A 20,572-nucleotide genomic window follows, 5' to 3' on the forward strand; every position below is an offset into this window, starting at 1 on the left:
GACCCTAGGTGAAAGAGTGGTAAGAGTTCAATATCAGAAGAGTTTAAAAGGACTGGGAGGTCTCAGAGTAGCCAGGAAAAATTACCTAAAACAGTTTGAAGTCAGAAAAACAGGAAGCCCAGGGTGCCACTTGACTCTCAATTTAGCCATTCCCAGCCGGCAATTTAGTTCCCAACTATTCTTTTTGTAGCACCTTCCTTAATTAAACTGTACTGCCATGTCAAGAAAAGCCTTGAAATAAAGCCAGTAACATGGGAGGCATATTTAGAAGTATGCTAAGTACATTTTTATTCTAACACTTTAACTCTCAAACTCAATTCTGGCTGTTGTACAATTTAAGCCTTTTCTCTTGATTCTTTTGTCATAGTAAAGAGAGCAAGAAAGAGAGAATAAATCAGAATCTGAATCTGAATCTACTGGGATTAAAAAATAATCAGACTATTCTTTGAGCTTCTCTCTAACCATAGCCAAGCATGCCTTCTAATTTTGTCAGATGGGATTAGACATGTGTGAGCTAAGGGAAAAAACCACTAATCCCAAAGCCTAGACTGTACAAAGTATTGTAGATGGGTTAATTTCTAAGTTTCTGGTGCTATTCCAGCCCTATCGTCATTCCAGTTATTATGTGAAGAAGGTCATTTAACAGGCCGTGTATAGGGATTTTCTGATTTCCTCATAGGTATTTAACAATGATTTACTTTCATAAATTTGGTGCTCGATTCGTTTTCGTCTACCGAGGTTGAATGGATGCCCCATCTCAATAACCATCGTCACTAATGAACCTACTTGTTTTTATGCTGGGTGAGTAAAAAGGAGCTCTGTGGAAAAAGCCTTTAACTGAAAGTTAGAAATCATAGAGCGGGCAGGATCATCACGGAAGAGATGCAGGGTTTAGTCCCACAACATTTTTATCCAGTAAAATAAGGTTTAAAAATGTATATTCAAAGCATGCCTGGAAAGAAAAGAAAATCCTAAAAGAGCAGTAGAAACTCTAAAGATTATATAGGAAGGACAGTCTCACTTGATTTGCCTCAGTAAATGATGGAAATTGTTCATGAGCTGATTATCTATTTGTCTGTGAACCTTCAGATAGAAAGAATGTTTCTTTTCTAAACCATTTTTTGCCACTGCCAGACCCTGGATCTTGAGCCTGAACCCACCTCCACCTTCTGGAGTGGGAATCCCTAAGGATGGGTTTCAGATTCTAAGGACATGTAACCCTGACCGTGCTAAACTCTTACCTCATTTTGTTGTCTAGACTTATGATTATTAATTTTCATTTGGAAACACCCAGAGGTACCTCTGTCTCAAAGGGTGCTAAAGGATCCTAATACAAAATGAACTCTGATACACACAGAATAGAACATTGTAACTATGAAGCAGTGTGACTGCATTTTAACAAAGTTTGCCGCACCATGCACAATTAAATGGACTTTGTCAAAGACATCTAAAGTGTCTTTGACAAAGTGTCAAGAAAAGTATCCGTGTCCAGAAGCTTGTTTATGTCATCTGGTGATTCTACCATTGCTCAGGACAGCGTGGGGACTTTAGCTTCGGAGTGCGTTTTGCCAATTTCAGCGTTGGAATTAAGGGGGAAGAAGCTCAAGTGTGGTTCCCTCTTCCCCATACCTTGCCCCTCTTAATCAGTTCCCACACTTTGCCCCTATTATTTGGTTTCTGTCCTTATAGCGTTGCCTTTTCTATAAATGGATTTCATATCAATGGAATCATATAATATGTGGCCTTTTGTCTTTGCTCTTTTTAGATTTCTTCTTAGAATTTTGAGGGGTTTTCTTTTATCTTTTTCTTTCTTTCTTTTTTTTTTTTTTTTTTTTTTTTTGAGTCAGGGTTTTGCTTTGTTACACAGGCTGGAGTGAAGTGGCATGGTCATAGCTCACTGCAGCCTTGAGCTCCTGGGCTCAAGTGATCCTCCCACCTCAGCTTCCCAAAGCATTGGGATTACAGGTGTGAGCCACTTTTTTTTTCTGCCTTTCATCTTGGTAGAGCCTTGCATGGGCAGAGCAGAGATAAAATGTTTACGTTCAATCTATCATATTTAACTAGCAATCTTGTGTAATAGTTTTAGGGGAAAAAATCAGAAAGTGGGAGTATAGAGTGAAATCTTCCAATTTTGCAGTTGAAATCAAACTCATTTCAGGAGAGAAACCATTTGAAACTTTCAGAGTCTTATTTATAGTAAGCACTCAATAAAATGCCAATTAGGCTGGGTGCGGTGGCTCACACCTGTAATCCCAACCTGTAATCCCCTTGAGAGGCCAAGCTGGGTGGATCACTTGAGGTCAGGAGTTTGAGACTAGCCTGGCCAACATGGTAAAACACTATCTCTACTAAAAATACAAAAATTAGCTGGGCATGGTGGGGCCTGCCTGTAATCCCAGCTACTCAGGAGGCTGAGGCAAGAGAATTGCTTGAACTCAGGTGGTATAGGTTACAGTGAGCCGAGATCATGCCACCGCACTCCAGCCTGGGCTACAGAGTGAGACCGTGTCTCTAATTAATTAATTAGAAATAAACTTAATATCCTTGATTATCAGGGTAGTACAAAAATCAAAACCACAATGAGATGTCATCTCACCCATTAAAGTGACTATTATCAAAAAGATAAAAACATAAATGCTGGCAAGGGTGAACTGTTGGTAGGAAGGTAAACTAGAACAGCACTATGGAGAACAGTGTGAAGATTCCTCAAAAAACCACAAATAGAGCTACCATATGGTCCAGCAATCTCACTACTATTTATCCGAAGGAAAAGGAACCAGTATACTGAAGAGCTATCTGCACTCCTCTGTTTATTGCAGGACTATTCACAATAGTCAAGGTATGGAATCAACCTGTGTCAGACAGTAGAAGAATGGATAAATAAAATGTGGTGTATGTACGCAATTGAATACTCTTCAGCCGTAAAAAAGAATTAAATCCTGTCATTTGCAGCAACGTGGATGAGCCTAGAGCAGCGGTCCCTGACTTCCTTGGCACCACAGACCAGTTTTGTGGAAGACAGTTTTTCCATAGACCAAGGATGTGGTGGATGGTGGGTGGGAATGGTTTGGGGATGAAACTGTCCCCCCTCAGATCATCAGGCATTAGTTAGAGTCTCATAAGGTGCACACGACCTTATGACAGCCCTCGAGTGCGCAGTTCACAATAGGGTTCGCATTCCTATGAGAATCAAATGCTGCTGATCTGATGGGAGGCAGAGCTGAGACGGTAATGCTCGCTGGTCTGCCACTTGGCTCCCGCTGTGCAGCCTGGTTCTTAACAAGCCACAAACTGGTACCAGTCTGTGGCCTGGGGACCCCTGGCCTAGAGGACATTATGTTAAGTGACATAAGCCAGTAACAGAAAGTTAAACACCACATGTTCTCATTCATGCCCAGAAGCTAAGAAAGTTAAACTCATAGGAGTAAAGAGTGGAACAGAGGTTTCTAGAGGCTGGGAAGGAAAGATAGGAAGGGGTTTTTTAAAGGCTACAAAATTGTAGCTAGATAGGAATAAATTCTGTAGATATAGTGTCCCATAGCACTATGGGATGACTATAGTTAACAATAATATTTATTTTCAAATAGCTAGAAGAGAGAATATTTTAATGTTTCCAATACAAAAATGATAAATGTTCAAGATGATGTATATGCTAATTACCTCGATCTGATCACTATGTATCCTATAACAATGCACAATTATTTTGTGTCAATTTTTAAAATTTAAAAAATAGTTCGGGCACAGTAGCTCACACCTGTAATCCCAACACTGGGAGGCAGAGGCAGGTGGATCACCTGAGGTCAGGAGTTTGAGACCAGCCTGGCCAACATGGAGAAACCCCGTCTCTACTAAAAATGCAAAAATTAGCCAGGCATTGTGGCGTGCACCTGTAATCCCAGCTACTTGGGAGGCTGAGGCAGGAGAATAACTTGAATCTGGGAGGCAGAGGTTGCAGTGAATCAAGATAGCGCCACTGCACTCCAGCCTGGGTGACAGAGTGAGACTGTCTCAGAAAAAAAAATATATAGGTTCAGCATATGAATAAGATTCTTTCATCAACTACTAAGAGAAGTTAAGTGAGTTTATGTTATACCCATTCCTTTTGTAAATAGATGTCACAAAAAACAATGACTCCCTTTCAAAGCTATTGTTGGAAGCAAGTATTAGGTAAAGGGACCCTTGGTATTACCTGGTTTCTTCAGGTAGAGTTGTCTTTTCTTGTCCTCCTCACTTTACGAGATGTCGTAACTGTGGATTATACCATGCTTCAAGAACAGCTAGACATTCATACACATGAATTTGCAATCGGTTATTTAGAACCCAGAAAAAAAAAATCAGAAAATGAAGGGAGAAACATTTGCACATAGCCAGAATGTATGTCACGAAGCCATGTACAAAACCGCACAGTTTACTCATATGAAGAGTCGTCAAGCCTTTGTACAAAATCTTATTACTGTTATTTTGCACACAGCTCTAACATATTTGGGTAAATGGTTTCTAAGCCTCTGACAAATACTAACTACTAAGGCAGATTTACTGGACATACTACCTACGCAGGCAAATTTACTAAGAGCTATGAAATTGATGTTTAATTGATGTTTAAGAGCTACGAAATTGGCATTTAATTAACTAATACCAGATATTGAAGCAACAGAAAATTCAAATTAAGCAAACAAGTACAATAATAAAGTGATCATTAGCATTTCAGAAAGATTCTTCATTTTGCAAGTAGATTTACCAGTGATACTTCAAATAGTAATTTCTGTTAGTGATTTTTAAATGTTATTTTAAAAATGTGATATATATGCAACTTTTCAGGAACACCTATTCAAACCACATGCACTTGTAATGAATTCAAATTACGATTCTTAAAGGGAGGCAGCTAAATATGTCTTTTTCTTGAGAGAGAGAGAGTCTTGTTCTGCCACCAGGCTGGAGTGCAGTGGCATGATCTCAGCTCACTGCAGCTTCCACCTCCCAGGTTCAAGCGATTCTCCTGCCTTGGCCTCCCAAGTAGCCGGGACTATAGGCGTGTGCCACCACGCCCAGCTAATTTTTGTATTTTTAGTAGAGATAAGGTTCACTATGTTGGGCAGACTGATCTCGAACTCCTGACCTCAAGTGATCTGCTCACCTCGGCCTCCCAAAGTGCTGGGACTACAGGCGTAAGCTACCACACCTAACCTAAATATGTCTTTAAATTCTATCCTTTGTAATATTAGTTTTTGTATTGAGAGACAACATATTGTTTTCTATAACAAATAGTTTATTATTTTGCATTTATTTTTCTTTCCATTAGTACTGTCTTATATATTTATCATTGTTTTTTATCACTTATAATAAATAATTAATATTTATTGATGTTCTTCCTTGCCATCCTCATTTTGGACAGATGGGATTTATCTAGGATTCTTTAGTAGTCTGCAAGTTTCAGCTATATATTGGGAGTAGAAATTGAAACTGCCCTCAATGAATAATTAAACAATGGGTATGGATTACACTCTAGCACAAAGTCAAATTCACATTCCAAAACAGTGACATAAGACAAGTGAAAAATGGCCAGTCTTTGACAATTTCACATTTCTAGTGTTGGTAAAGCTCAAAATGTTCTATCATACATTTTCTACAGTATCATCTTGATTGAATCATTACTTTAAAAAATTAAAACTCAAGACTACTTCTGTGAGCACAGACAACAGTAAGTCACAACAATGTAAAAGTCTGAAACAATAGGATCTCTCACTAATGTGGCTCTAGATACTTCTCTATTAAAATTTGACACTGGATCCAGCATGAGGAGTGCTGTGTTCGTCCTGGAGTTTTTGTCCTGGATATCTGTAATAGTGTCTCTGAGAAGTGACACGTACTTCTGGTGATTTGGTAAAAACTTCTGTTCCTGTTCAGCTTTTCCTCCATCAGCCCTCCCCTAGGTTTCTGCCCTTCACCTACACTAGTCCTGTGATTAGGAGCTTCAAGGAACAATGGTGGCAGTAATCTAATTTCATTTTTTAGATTCTCCACAAATGAACCTACTTAGATCTTGAAAATCATTCCTCTGGCTCCTTTTAGACACCTGGCTATGATCCTTTGGACAGTCTTTTAAAAGATAAAATCCCCAATTCAATTTGATCCTGATGAATCATTATTAGAATGAGCTATACTTAAATCATTCACAAATATTACTAAAATGTGGTTGCAAACCTGTCGTATTAAAGAAGGTAGTGGAGCACCGTGCATTTAACAAATCCCCATGTGTGAAGGGAAGCCACAATCTTGGTTGATCCTTATAACAGACCAATCTATTAATATGAATAAAGCACATAGAGCAATATCGTCCAATGGAACTTCCTGTAATGATGGAAATGCTCTTTTTTGTTCTTATGTTTAAAGCACTGTCCTATTTGGTTGCCACAAGCCACATGTGGCTACTGAACACCTAAAATGGACTAGTACAGCTGAGAAAGTAAATCTTTATTTAATTTTAATTAATTTTAAGTTAAATGACTATGTATAACTAGAAGCTACAGTATTTGACCATGCAAGTATAGAATTTTAATGTTAAAAACAGAATGGGGCCAGGTGCAGCGGCTCATGCCTGTAATCCCAGCACTGTGGGAGGTCGAGGCAGGTGGATCACCCGAGGCCAGGAGTTTGAGACCAGCCTGGCCAACATGGTGAGACCCTCTCTCTACCAAAAATGCAAAAATTAGCCAGGTGCGGCAGCACATACCTGGAGTTCCAGCTACTCGGGAGGCTAAGGCAGGAGAATCATTTGAACCCGGGAGGCGGAGGTTGCAGTGTGCTGAGATGGTGCCACTGCCATCCAGCCTGGGGGACAGAGCCAGACTCCATCTCAAAAAACAAACCACCAAACCAAACAAACAGAATGGAGTAAACCCTACAGAAAGTGGGCATATTTGAGAATTCTCCAATTATCTCTAGTTATTGCTTAGAATTTATACCTTCATCCTAAGTTTAGAACCTAAGCTCAAGGTAAAATGTGAATCTCTTCCATATTTTTCTGACCTAGACCTTTTTTGGTTAAACCAGCAGCCCAGTATAATATCGACAATGCAGTGTTGTGGTTAAGGGGTTGGTCTTGGGCTCAGGCTCTAGAACTGAAGTGGAACTGGGTTCAATTCCTGTCTTCACCACTTAGTAGCTGTGAGTCATTTAAACTGTCTGTGCCCCAAGTTTTCATCAATTATTATCAAGGGATAATAATAGTTCCTTTCCCAAAGCGTTGATGTGAGGATTAGAAAAGTTCATCAAGATCAAACTGAATGTTTACAGCAGGTTCACATAATCTCAATAGATCTTATTAATATGTTACCACGTTGCTATGTGTGTGTGTAAAGTCTTCTCATCCAAAAAGTGAATTGCACCACGTTATATCAGGCCCTGCACCAGGTGCTCAGGCTAGATGGCAGGAAAAGAAAAAGGACGAGATACAGAGATCAACAATGTTTGATTCTACTCTCAGTAAACTCACAACTTTATGAGACTTAATTGTTTATCTTGAAAAATAGAAGTCATGGCCCAATCACTGGTCCCTCCAACCTGAACCATCTATGATTCTACCATTCTTAAGGCCAGAAAAAGCAATGCAAGGATGGCAGAAGGACTCTCGATGGCATCTTGCCTGCCAAGTTTATGTAGGACTTACCCAGGAACAGTGTGTGAGAACTTTCATATGTATCACTGGAGTTGAAGTCTGTTACTGATGCTCTTCAACAGCCCTGAATATTAAACTGGCAATGAATTTGATTTTAATGTTACATAGTATAAAACAAGTATAGAATGTATAGTATATTCATATCTCTAGTTATGTTTTACTGTCCAACAAAATCCAAATACTGACAATGAATTTACTAAGAAAAGAAAATTTTCATAATGTAATTTCATTCAAAAGGATTTTTTGGCCAGGCATGGTAGCTCATGCCTGTAATCCTAGCACTTTGGGAGGCTGAGGTGGGAGTATTGCTTGAGGCCAGGAGTTCAAGATCAGCCTGGGCAATATAGAGAGATCCTGTCTCTACCCTAAAAAATTTTTTTCAAGATTTTTCCTCTTTTCTCACTTGCTTAGAGTCATGAAGCTGCTGAGAGCAGAGCCAGCCTATTCCTACTAAGCAGCACACTATCCATCACTTCCCAACTAACATATTTTTTTATTTTTATTTTTATTTGAAACAGGATCACTCTGTCTCCCAGGCTGGAGTATAGTGGCGCGATCTCGGCTCACTGCAACCTGTCTCCCGGGTTCAGGAGATTCTCGTGCTTCAGCCTCCTGAGTAGTTGGGACTACAGGTGTGTGTCACCACGCCTGTCTAATATTTTAGTATTTTTAGTAGAGATGGGATTTTGTCAGTTGCCCAGGCTGGTCTTGAACCCCTGGGCTCAAGTGACCTACCTGCTTCAGCCTCCCAAAGTGCTGGAATTACAGGTGTGAGCCACCATGCCCTGCCCTGATCTAATTATTCTTACGTTTAAAGCATAAGCAGTGTTTTCCTAGAGATATTTTCTTGAATCGATATAATCATCTCCTAATTTAACATTGCAATATTCAAACCAGAGGAGTTAGTTTTTTCCTCCCAAATGCTAGAACTACATAGTATTCTCCCAAATATGATATTCGTGTAGAACCTTCCTTTTTGTGTGTGCAAGTTAACTAAAACCTAGAATGTAAAAATAACTGCTGTAATTAAAGACAAAGGAAATGAAATATGAAAAAGAAGTTGCATACATTTGGGATTTTTGTCTCCTATTTTCCATCTTGCTTTTACCCTTTTGACCTGGTACCTCACTGTTTATTGATTCTCTGCGCTTTCATTTATAATACCAAATGAATGTTACAAGCTCAGCTTGGCTCAGTGTCTGTATCTATCAACCGGTTCCCCTCTTCTTAGCTCTCTTTTCTCATCTTTTAACTTTCCTAAAGAAAAGCTTACTTGGTCTTTCCCTTGCTCTTCTTTTTATTCTCCTTGATGTCACATATCCATTGAGCTCATTGACATGTATCCGTTTATTCTAGATTTTCTAGTTAAAGATTTGCATAGCTAACAAATATTGTGGGTAAACGTGTTATATATGCACTATCTCGTATAATCATCTACTCTTCTATGAGGTGGATTCTGTTGTTGCTGCTAATTATAGATGACAAAATTGAGGCTTAGATATAGTTACAGTCAGGTTAGTGATTATCTGAATCCAGGTCTATCTTCCTCCAGTGCCTTCTCTCAAGCCTTAATATTACTCTCACTATGATGAAGTACATGTAAAGTTCTGAATAGCGATTGTTTGAGAAATAACTTTAAAGTGTGTATTATAGCACTTTTTTTTTTTTGAGACCGAGCCTTGCCATGTTGTCCAGACTGCAGTACAGTGGAGCGGTCATGGCTCACTGCAGCTTAGACCCTCTCGGCTCAACTGAACCTCAGCCTGTGGAGCAGTGGAGACTACAGGCACGTGCCACCATGCCCAGCTATTTTGTGTGTGTGTGTGTGTGTGTGTGTGTGTGTGTGTGTGTGTGTGTGTGTAGTAACAGGGTCTCACTGTGTTGCCTAGGCTAGTCTCGAACTCCTGGGCTCAAGCAATCCTCCTGCCTCAGCCTCCCAAAGTGCTAGGATTACAGGCATGAGCCACCTTGCCCAGTTATAGCACAAATTCTTTAAAAATAATTTTAGTTTTGTTTTTTCTTTTAACTTTTAAGTTCAATAATAATTTTTAAATCATTTCAATTGTCATTTCTTGTTCTCCTAAACTATGTATCTTAGGAGAGTCATAGAATTCTAAAGAGAGAGGAAACGGTCACAAAATAAAAGGAAAAGAAAAGAAGGAAAGGGACTAGCATTTATTGAATGCTTACTGTATACTTAGTATTTTATCAGGGACCACATACTCTGTAATCTTCCTTTAAAAAAAAATAGGGTATTTCTTCATCTTCTGCTTTTCCGTGGACAACTGTCTTACTCACAGTTCCTAAAGATAACTGTTTACCAACGGTTGTCTCTGTGTGATAAATGCAGGAGTTTTAGTGCCTTTGCATGTAATTCATTTGGACCTTACAACTTGGAAATAATCATAAGACACTGACATATGTTCTTGTCTCTTCATCTGTTTGGGGTTCCGTTCTCTTAATCATGATCATTCTACCTCTTCTAGAATGAATGTGAAATCTTATCAGTAGAAAAGGTAAAAACCAAATAGGAGTCATGAACTTTTGTTTGCTCATTGTCACCTTTTTTTTTTTTTTTTTTTTTTTTTAAGACAGAATCTCACTCTGTTGCTTAGGCTTAAGTGCAGTGTCGTGATCTTGGCTCACTGCAACCTCCCCCTCCCAGGTTCAAGCGATGCTCCTGTCTCAGCCTCCCAAGTAGCTGGGACTACAGGCATCTGCCACCACATCCAGCTATTTTTTTATTTTTAGTAGAGACAGGGTTTCACCATGTTGGCCAGACTGGTTTCAAACTCCTGACCTCAGGTGATCTGCCCACCTTGACGTCCCAAAGTGATGGGATTATAGACATGAGCCACCACATCTGGCCTGTAATTCTTTTTAAGCCTGTTTGCAAGCCTCAGCACACAGTGACAATTAGCTTTCCCGACAGTATCCTTAACATTTCACATCATTTTTCGTATCTGCAAATATAGCGAAGTGGGCCCATTAGTCTGTGTGTTTTAAAGCAACAAGGATTTGGATTGAAAACCTCTGATTAAACAAATAATGCATGCTAATGGTAGAAATTTGGGAAAATATAGAAAATTTCAAAGAACAGTAATAAACACTATTGACCTTTTAAACCTAATTTCTTAAAATGTTTACTTAATTATAAACATTACAAATTTGTTTTATTATTATACTTTAAGTTCTGGGATACATGTACAAAATGTGCAGGTTTGTTACATGGTATACACGTGCCATGGTGGTTTGCTGCACCCATCAACCTGTCATCTGCTTTAGGTATTTCTTCTAATCCTATCCCTCCCCTAGCCCCCCAACCCCCAATAGGCCCCGTTGTGTGATGTTCCCCTCCTTGTGTCCATGTGTTCCCATTGTTCAACTCTCACTTATGAGTGAAAACATGCAGTGTTTGGTTTTCTGTTCCTGTGTTAGTTTGCTGAGAATGATGGTTTCCAGCTTCCTCCATGCCCCTGCAAAGAACATGGACTCATCCTTTTTTATAGCTGCATAGTATTCCATGGTATATATGTGCCACATTTTCTTTATCCAGTCTATCATCATGGGCATTTGAGTTGGTTCCAAGTCTTTGCTATTGTGAATAGTGCTGCAATAAACATATATGTGCACGTGTATTTATAGTAGAATGATTTAAAATCCTTTGGGTATATACCCAATAATGGGATTGCTGGGTCAAATGTTATTTCTGGTTCTAGATACTTGAGGAATTACCACACTGTCTTCCACAATGGTTGAACTAATTTACATTCCCACCAACAGTGTAAAAGTGTTTCTATTTCTTCACATCCTCTTCAGTATCTGTTGTTTCCTGACTTTTTAATGATTGCCATTCTAACTGGCATGAGATGGTATCTCAGTGTGGTTTTGATTTGCATTTCTCTAACGACCGGTGATGATGAGTTTTTTTCATATGTTTTTTGGCTGCATAAATGTCTTCTTTTGCAAATTAGTTATCTTTGTTGGTTTATAGTCTGTTTTATCAGAGGCTAGGATTACAACCCCTGCTTTTTTTTTTTTTTTTTCTCCATTTGCTCGGTAAATATTCCTCCATCCCTTTATTTTGAGCCTATGTGTGTCTTTGCATGTGAGATGGGTCTCCTGAATACAGCACACCGATGAGTCTTGACTCTATCCAATTTGCCAGTCTGTGTCTTTTAATTTGGGCATTTAACCCATTTACATTTAAGGTTAAAATTGTTATGTGTGAATTTTATCCCGTTATTATGAAGCTAGCTGGTTATTTTGCCCATTAGTTGATGCAGTTTCTTTATAGTGTCAATGGTCTTTACAATTTGGTATGGTTTTACAGTGGCTGGAACCGGTTTTTCCTTTCCATACTCAGTGCTTCCTTCAGGATCTCTTGTAAGGCAGGCCTGGTGTTGACAAAATCCCTCAGCATTTGCTTGTCTGTAAAGGATTTTATTTCTCCTTTGCTTATGAAACTTAGTTTGACTGGATATGAAATTCCGGGTTGAAAACTCTTTAAGAATGTTGAATATTGGCCCCCACTCTCTTCTGGCTTGTAGGGTTTCTGCAGAGAGATCTGCTGTTAGTCTGATGGGCTTCCCTTTGTGGGTAGCCAGACCTTTCTCTCTGGCTGCCCTTAACATTTTTTCCTTCATTTTAATCTTGGTGAATCTGATGATTATGTGTCTTGGGGTCGCTCTTTTCAAGGAGTATCTTTGTGGTGTTCTCTATATTCCTGAATTTGAATGTTGGCCTGTCTTGCTAGGTTGGGGAAGTTCTCCTGGATAATATCCTGAAGCGTGTTTTCCAAGTTGGCTCCATTCTCTCCATCGTTTTCAGGTACAAAACGTAGGTGTGTTCTTTTCACATGGTCCCATATTTCTTGGAGGTTTTGTTCATTCCTTTTCATTCTTTTTTGTCTAATCGTGTCTTCATGCTTTATTTCATTAAGTTGATCTTCAAGCTCTGATTCCTTTCTTCCACTTGATCAATTCAGCTATTGATACTTGTGTGTACTTCACGCAGTTCTTGTGCTGTGTTTTTCAGCTCCATCAGGTCATTTATGTTCTTCTCTAAACTGGCTATTCTAATTAGCAATTCCTCTAACCCTTTTGGAGGAGTTTGTTATTACTCACCTTCTGAAGCCTACTTCTGTTGATTTGTCAAACTCATTCTCCATCCAGTTTTGTTCCCTTGCTGGCATGGAGTTGTGATCTTTTGGAAGAGAAGAGGCATTCTGGATTTTGGAATTTTCAGTCTTTTTCTGCTGTTTTTTTTCTCATCTTCATGGATTTATCTACCTTTGGTCTTTGTTGTTGGTGACCTTTGGATGGGATTTTCATGTGAACATCCTTTTTGTTGATGTTGATGCTATTCCTTTCTGTTTGTTAGTTTTCCTTCTAACAGGCCCTCTGCTGCAGGTCTGCTGGAGCTTGCTGGAGGTCCACTCCAGACCCTGTTTGCCTGGGTATCACCAGCAGATGCTGCAGAACAACAAAGATTGCTGCCTGTTGCTTCCTCTGGAAGCTTCATCCCAGAGAAGCACCTGCCAGATGCCAGCCAGAGCTCTTCTGTATGAGGTGTCTGTCGACTCCTGCTGGGAGGTGTCTCCTAGTCAGGAGGCATGGGGGTCAGGGACCCACTTGAGAAGGAGTCTGTCCCTTAGCAGAGCTCGAGCGCTGTGCTGGAAGATCTGCTGCTCTCTTCAGAGCCAGCAGGCAGGAATGCTTAAGTCTGCTGAAGCTGCACCCATAGCCACCCCTTTCCCTATGTGCTCTGTCCCAGGGAGATGGGAGTTTGATCTATAAGCCCTTGACTGGGGCTGCTGCCTTTCTTCTAGAGATGCTGCCCAGAGAGGAGAAATCTAGACAGGCAGTCTGGCTACAGTGGCTTTGCTGAGCTGTGGTGGGCTCTGCCCAGTTCAAACTTCACGGCAGCTTTGTTTACACTGTGAGGGGAAAAGTGCCTACTCAAGCCTCAGTAATAGTGGACGCCCCTCCCCCACGCCAATCTCAAATGTCCCAGGTCGACTTCAGGCTGCTGTGCTGACAGTGAGAATTTCAAGCTAGTGGATCTAAGCTTGCTGGGCTCTGTGGGGGTGGGATCCGCTGAGCTAGACCACTTGGCTCCCTGGCTTCAGCCCCCTTTCCAGGGGAGTGAAGGGTTCTGTCTCACTGGCATTCCAGAGACCACTGGGGTGTGAACAAAAACTCTTGCAGTTAGATCAGTGTCTGCCCAACGGCCACCCAGTTTTGTGCTTGAAACCCAGGGGACTGGTGGTGTAGGCACCCAAGTGAATCTCTTGGTCTGTGGGTTGTGAAGACCGTGGGAAAAACGTAGTATCTGGGCCGGGATGCACCATTCCTCATGGCACAATCCCTCACTGCTTCCCTTGGCTAGGGGAGGGAGTTCCCTGGCCCCTTGTGCTTCCTGGGTAAGGCGACGCCTCACTCTGCTTCAGCTTGCCCTCTGGGCTGCACCCACTGTCTAGCCAGTCCCATGTAGTAAACGCCTGCCTTCTGCGTTGATCCCACTGTGAGCTGCAGACTGGAGCTCTTCCTATTCAGCCATCTTGTACCACCCCATTTTAAATTTTTATACCTATTAATATTTATTTATATGTCTGTATCTTATTTTTAAAACATTTAAAGTTATTGATTTTATTCTTCATATGGCAAGTTGAATTTGGGTGAGAAAACATTGAATATTAATACTATATAATTTGTTAAAGACTTATGGAGATATCATTTATGATACAATTTATGGATAAATCATTCCTTTGGTCAAGATATTTCACCTTTGACTTAAGGCATTTTTGAAGCTCACAAGTTGCTATTTCCAGCTAAATTTATAGACTACTACTCTGAAAATGAAGCATCTTTATTCATTTTAAAGGCTACAATAAACTTATTTTAACTATAATCACACTTTCATTTATAGGTACTGGTATTCAGAAGGTAATTTGTCACCATGGAGAATTTGCTTCTTCGTAATTTTAATTTTTTGCTGACTCCAGCATACTTTCAAGAATATTAAACATTCATAATCTTAACCAAAAATATAGGTACATGGTAAACATGGAATCAATATTTTTGAATACATAATTGTTGAATGAAATGTTATAAAGGAAATGAAATGAGGTGGTTCAGTAGATTTGGTCGATTGAGTTTCTATTGTTCCTTCAAACTGGCATTTCAGAAGATAGTCCACAGTTAAGAGAGTAAGTAGGGATAAAGGCACGATTGTAGGCCATCCTTTTTTTTTTTTTTTTAGACGGAGTTTCGCTCTTGTTACCCAGGCTGGAGTGCAATGGCGCGATCTCCGCTCGCCGCAACCTCCGCCTCCTGGGTTCAGGCAATTCTCCTGCCTCAGCCTCCTGAGTAGCTGGGATTACAGGCATGCGCCACCATGCCCAGCTAATTTTTTGTATTTTTAGTAGAGATGGGGTTTCACCATGTTGACCAGGATGGTCTCGATCTCTTGACCTCGTGATCCACCCGCCTCAGCCTCCCAAAGTGCTGGGATTACAGGTGTGAGCCACCGCGCCCGGCCCGGCCATCCTTTTTATCTGATTTGAAGTCACATGCTTCTAATCATTTAACTCCATTTGAAAAAGCTATCTAATGTTTTCAAAATTCAAATTAAGATCTGGGTGACAGACCTCTATCGTGGAAAGATCACTTTATGTTATTACTATGCACAAGTAACTTACTCCAAGTTTTAAAGTGAGATTGATGCTCCTAGCAGCAGAAATTATTTTATGTTTTCAACTGCCGTATGAATTTTAGAGAAATGACCAGAAGGGTTAAGATGGCAGTGTTGTATTCATTTTTAAAGATAGGCAAGAAGATGCCGAGGAAAGAGAAGATAGCTTGGAAAGAACTCAGCATCAATAAATCTCAAAGCAATAATGCTTAATTTAATGTTTTTATTCAGTTTTAGTAACAGCAAAATCTTTGTGGGGCTAAATTTTCCAAAATCTTTGTTCTATTCATATTTATGATATAAAATTCAAAATCTGACTATTATAAAAATCCTCAATTAGTAACATGGGAAAAATTGTATTGCATAATAGAAATCCAAGAATTTGAGGGCCATTGGCCACATTGCCTCTTCCACTCCTCTTTCTCTCTACATTGCATCCTGGGATCTTGGCACAAAACCAAGGTAATTTCCAGAAATTGGCAGTGCCCTGCCAAATGCACAGCTGCTGCTGTCTCCAACTCTTGCCTACTACTTTTGCACAAACCACTTCCTCCTCTAGGGGCCAAGAAACTCAGAAGGCAGGGAGAGTGTGCCTCAAGGGCAGATGGGGAGCACTGTCTGGGCTGTTTGCAGATCAGAACTTGAAAGGGTGGCAGCAGCATCACCTCCCCCACAGACCTTCCCGTCTGCACTTTCTACTTCCCAGAGTACTTTCTACGGGATGAGGGTGCCATCCCAAGCTTGCCCTTTACCTCTCTGATGTTCCTTATCTTTTTCCCTTTGATTTTCAAAAATCGTGCCCCACTTCTTTCTGTCTCCTTCTAATATATACTAGTTTTGATTTCTTGTGAATTGAAAGGACCAAACACTCAGTTCCCCTGAGGGTCCCTGAGCCAGATTTGGACAGGGAGAGAGGAACCAAGAGGGCAAAAGACAGCCAGAGATAGTGGCACCGCCTGTGTTCCCACAGTTTCCACCTAACAGTCTCTTCCCTGTGCAGCGGCAGCGTGTGGGTGTACACACAGCACAGGTGAAACTTCAGTATTTTTAGCTTCCTACACTCTTCTAAAATGTAGTCAGCGCTGATCTTATTTGAATATAGTCATGGTGATGATTTTTCTTTCCCTTTGTTCATGTGCCTCTCAATTTCTCTGCCTTTGTTGGGTCACGTTGGACTGGCTATTCTTGGCGAGCATGAGGAAAGCCTATGTAACTACACATCTTTATACACACCTTGAGGTTTACCTCACCTCTGCCCACTCTGAGAGCAGTCAGTGGGTGGCCTCATGCTGCCCTGTGGATAGGTGCTGGGTCACCCTGCTAGGTGAGTGCTAGTGTTTCCTTGGGAATATTTTAGTGCATCTAGAATCGCACTGTGAATTACTATTGTTTCCATCACCAGTGGGCCGCGATACCATGGCTGTTTGTTTCTCTTTGAATAGACAAACAACCATACTAGTGGAAGAGCTGGGCTGAGGAAGGAGGACTCATCCCAGCTCTGCCACTAGTTATATGAAGCAAGCTGGCAATCTCTCGGAAATTTGATTCTCATATGTAAAATAAGTGGGTTGAAACATATTCCTTGATTGTGTCGTTTTCCCCGATCTCTTAAATATCAAACTGCATGTGATCACTGGGATTAGACTCATTCCCATCCCAACGGGAGCAGGTCTACTTCACACTCATTCTTATCCTGTTAGAGATAGAACAAGATTATAAAACAGGTGTCTTTCTAACGTTTTATGTATGAACCCATCCTAACGTGATGTCATTAGGCAGAAATTCAGGATAAAAAATTGACAAAGTAGAAATCTACCAGGAATTAATATAAAGCCTGATAGTTTGATTCAAAAAAATAAATCACACAAATAAGTGTTTGGCTGAAATTCACATATATATTTGAGTATGCAGTTCACATGAGCCAATAGTATATGGGACTCGTGCTGTACAGCAGGGATTCCCAACCACCAGGCCATGGGCAGGTACCAGTCTGTGGCCTGTTAAGAACTGGGCTGAACTGAGGGAGGTGCGCAGGGGTGGTGGCGGGGATGGAGCTTCCTTTGTATTTATAGCCACTCCCTGTCACTTGTATTATCACCTGAGTTCCACCTCCTGTCAGATTGGTGGGGGCATTAGATTCTCATAGGAGCACAAACCCTGTTGTGAACTGTGCATGCGAGGGATCAAGGGATCTAGGGATCTAGGTTGTGTGCCCCTTATGAGAATCTAATGCCTAATGATCTGTCACTTTCTCCCATCACCCCTAGATGAGACTGTCTAGTTGCAGGAAAACAAGCTCAGAGCTCCTATTGATTCTACATTATGGTGAGTCGTATAATTATTTCATTGTATATTACGATGTAATTATAATACAAATAAAGTGCACAATACAAGTAATGCACTTGAATCATCTTGAAACCATCCCCCGTCCCTGGTCCATGGAAAAAGCAGCTTCCACAAAACTGGTCCCTGGTGCCAAAAAGGTTGGGAGCTGCTGCTGTATAGGATAACCAAGAGTCCCGGCAGCCAGGGCAGACTGGAAGTAACTGCTGAGTCAGTGGCCAGGTCAGATAGTGTGAAATCAGCAGTCTTAAAAGAGATCAGGCAGGGCAAGGTCAGAGAGGCCAAAAGCAGGAGATAGCTCAAGGTGGTGGCAGGTGATCAGCAAGAAAATGTAATGAGGAGGTCAGTAATGTCAAAGCTCAGAGATGAGCACGGAAGGAACAGGGGAGGGGAGGCTGGAGTGGGCGGAATAGGGTCAACTCAAGCAAACAGCTGCTGCTGTCACAGAGGGCTCCAGTTTTTCTTCTTTCTTCCCCCGGCCCCACCCTTATATTCCCAGGCAGCTTCCCAAGGCCTAGATTTCTCCATACCCTATCATTTAAGTGCCTCTTAAGCTAACCCCATCCAGTTAAAGTGATGTCTCTGGTTTGTTAGGAGGGAAGAATCACCTGCATTGTACCATAAGCTTTCAGAGCCCACATGGGGAGCAGGAGTTACCCTTGCTGCACATTGCTCCCCCACATTAGCCACTGCTGTTTCTGGGTCAGCAACCCCCTCACACACGCCCTGGTCATTCCACTTCCCTGTCTCTGCCCATGCTCTTATTATCCCCTGACTTCCTTCCCCCTGTCACACACCTTACCTGCAAAGGTTCATCTCAAATCCTACCTGTTTTCATTGTTCCCATCTCTCTTGGCTCTTAGAACGGAATATGGCTCATTTGTCATGGGGGATGATGGCAGGAGGTAATCCCTTCAGTGTAATCGTTAACTCTTTAAGTAGTCCATGAGCTTCAACAGTGTAGGAACCATGTCTTTAGAGACTGCATGGTACAGGAGAGAGTGTTGTGATTAGGAAAATTAACCTGGTATTTCATCCTGGCTCTGTGACCATTAGCATCTACCTCTTTCTAGGCCTTCGTTTCCTTCTGTGAAAAACGGGGATAATCATCCTGTGTTCTGGATTTCTTACCTAGGGATCAAATACTTAGATCAAATGATCACAGATAACAGCACTTTTTAACCTGGAAAGCACTCTAGGAAAGTGAGGAGTTTTCATAAGTTTTCCATCGTGTTGTAAAAAAGACAAAGGATTTCAGGAATCTGAACTTTGAGCTAGATTTTAATTCCTGCTCTATTACTTATAGAATATATTACCTTAGAGAAGTTTCTTCTCTTGTGAAATAGAAATGACACTATTGCAATGATATGGTGCTGGAGCTGGCTTATACACCAACTTGTACGAGCCAATTGTCCAATATTTAGAAACTTTGCAAGCAAGTTGTTAAAGTTTTATTAGCTTGAAATCTGCTATGGTGGGAATATTTACACCAGGGAAATCAGCAAACACTACAAATCAGATTGCTGTTGTCTTGGAAAGAGCTGATTTACCAGTGTATTGCTGATTATGTAAACAGGCTTCTGTAAATTGTAAAGAGCTTCGTCTTATTTATCATTAAAAATAGTAATGGCAACAGTAATGTTCTGTATCCACAGAACCTAGCCTAGTACATGCCACAGCTCTCAGTATATATTCTTTTTTCTTTTTTGAGACAGGGTCTCACTCTGTCACCCAGGCTAGAGTGCAGTGGCACAAACACAGCTCACTGCAGCCTCGATTGCCTGGGCTTAAGCGATTCTCCCACCTCAGCCTTCTACCCCGGTAGCTGACACTACAGGTGCACACCACCATGCCTGGCTAATGTTTGTATTTTTTGTAGAGACGAAGTTTTGCCATGTTATGTAGGCTGAGTATATATTCAATAAATGCATTTTAAATTTAGTTTTATGATTTGGAAACTTCTATCCCTGTGATAAATGAGCCCCATCTTTATCTTTCTTCCAATCTCTCTCTACAAAGTGTCTTTTTAAAATCAGATAGCATCAGTAAAAGCCCAGCTCCCTAGCTCAGTGCATGATGCATAGGAGGCCTTAAATTCTGTATGTCTGTAAGTTGAGCTAATTATCCTGTTTCCAAACCTTCTTTCTTTCTGGCATTTCATATCTCAGTTATTGACACTTGTCTGTCTATTCATTATTCCAAGTCAGCGATTTGAAAAGTCTTCCTCCCCCCTTTTCTTTACCCACCTCCATGTCTAATCAGTTAGTAGATCTTCCCAATTCTACCTCTTAAATCGTTCCTGTCCTCTTCGCTGCCATTGCTAACTGCCTTGTTCAGATCCAACTCATTTCTTTTTGAACTACAGCTTCTAACTGGACCTTCAGTCTTTCCCTTTCAGTCCAACCTCTGCCTCTATAGATGTGGTTTTAATTTATCTGGCCAAATTACTCCCTTGCTTAAAATTCCAGCCACTTTGGATTTCTCCTCTGTTTCATAGTCTTTCAAGCTTTCATGCCCTCCTTCGTGGTTTCCCCCACACCTGTAATACCTTCTCCCTCTTCTTTCACGCCTTTCTGACTTGCTTAACGAATGCCTGTACTTCCTTCAGATGGATCAAAAGTTACCTACCACCTTTGAGCACCTTTCCCTGGAACTATTCATCCCTCTTCTGTGCTCTCAGAGCACTTGCTTGATTCACTATAAGCACTGTTCTGTCGATCTTTGTTGGTCTTTCTTTTACCCCCTCAGGAAAATGAGGTCATCTTCATACCCTGACCTCTAGTATATTCTAGATGCTTAGTACAGAGTGAAGGAAGGAATGACTATTACATAGCAATTTAAAAAGAAAGTAAATTTCTG

At 40.8% G+C, this 20,572-nt stretch overlaps 1 protein-coding gene across 10 annotated transcripts in view; it reads left to right on the forward strand.

The window, feature by feature from the left end:
* Positions 1-20,572, forward strand: part of MAP3K13 (mitogen-activated protein kinase kinase kinase 13) — a 195,493-nt gene that overhangs the window by 104,294 nt on the left and 70,627 nt on the right. For 6 of the 10 annotated variants that reach the window (XR_010338936.1, XM_064366888.1, XM_064366887.1 and 3 more), the window contains one exon: positions 17,638-17,695. The exons of the other annotated variants lie outside the window; for them this stretch is intronic. The gene's annotated coding sequence lies outside the window, so the exon portion shown is untranslated. The remainder of the gene's footprint in view (positions 1-17,637; positions 17,696-20,572) is intronic. 10 annotated transcript variants of the gene reach the window in all.

Source organism: Aotus nancymaae, unplaced genomic scaffold (assembly GCF_030222135.1).
Source record: "Aotus nancymaae isolate 86718 unplaced genomic scaffold, 86718_ANA_hifiasm-v0.15.2.pri h1tg000067l, whole genome shotgun sequence".
NCBI classification, from domain to species: Eukaryota; Metazoa; Chordata; class Mammalia; order Primates; family Aotidae; genus Aotus; species Aotus nancymaae.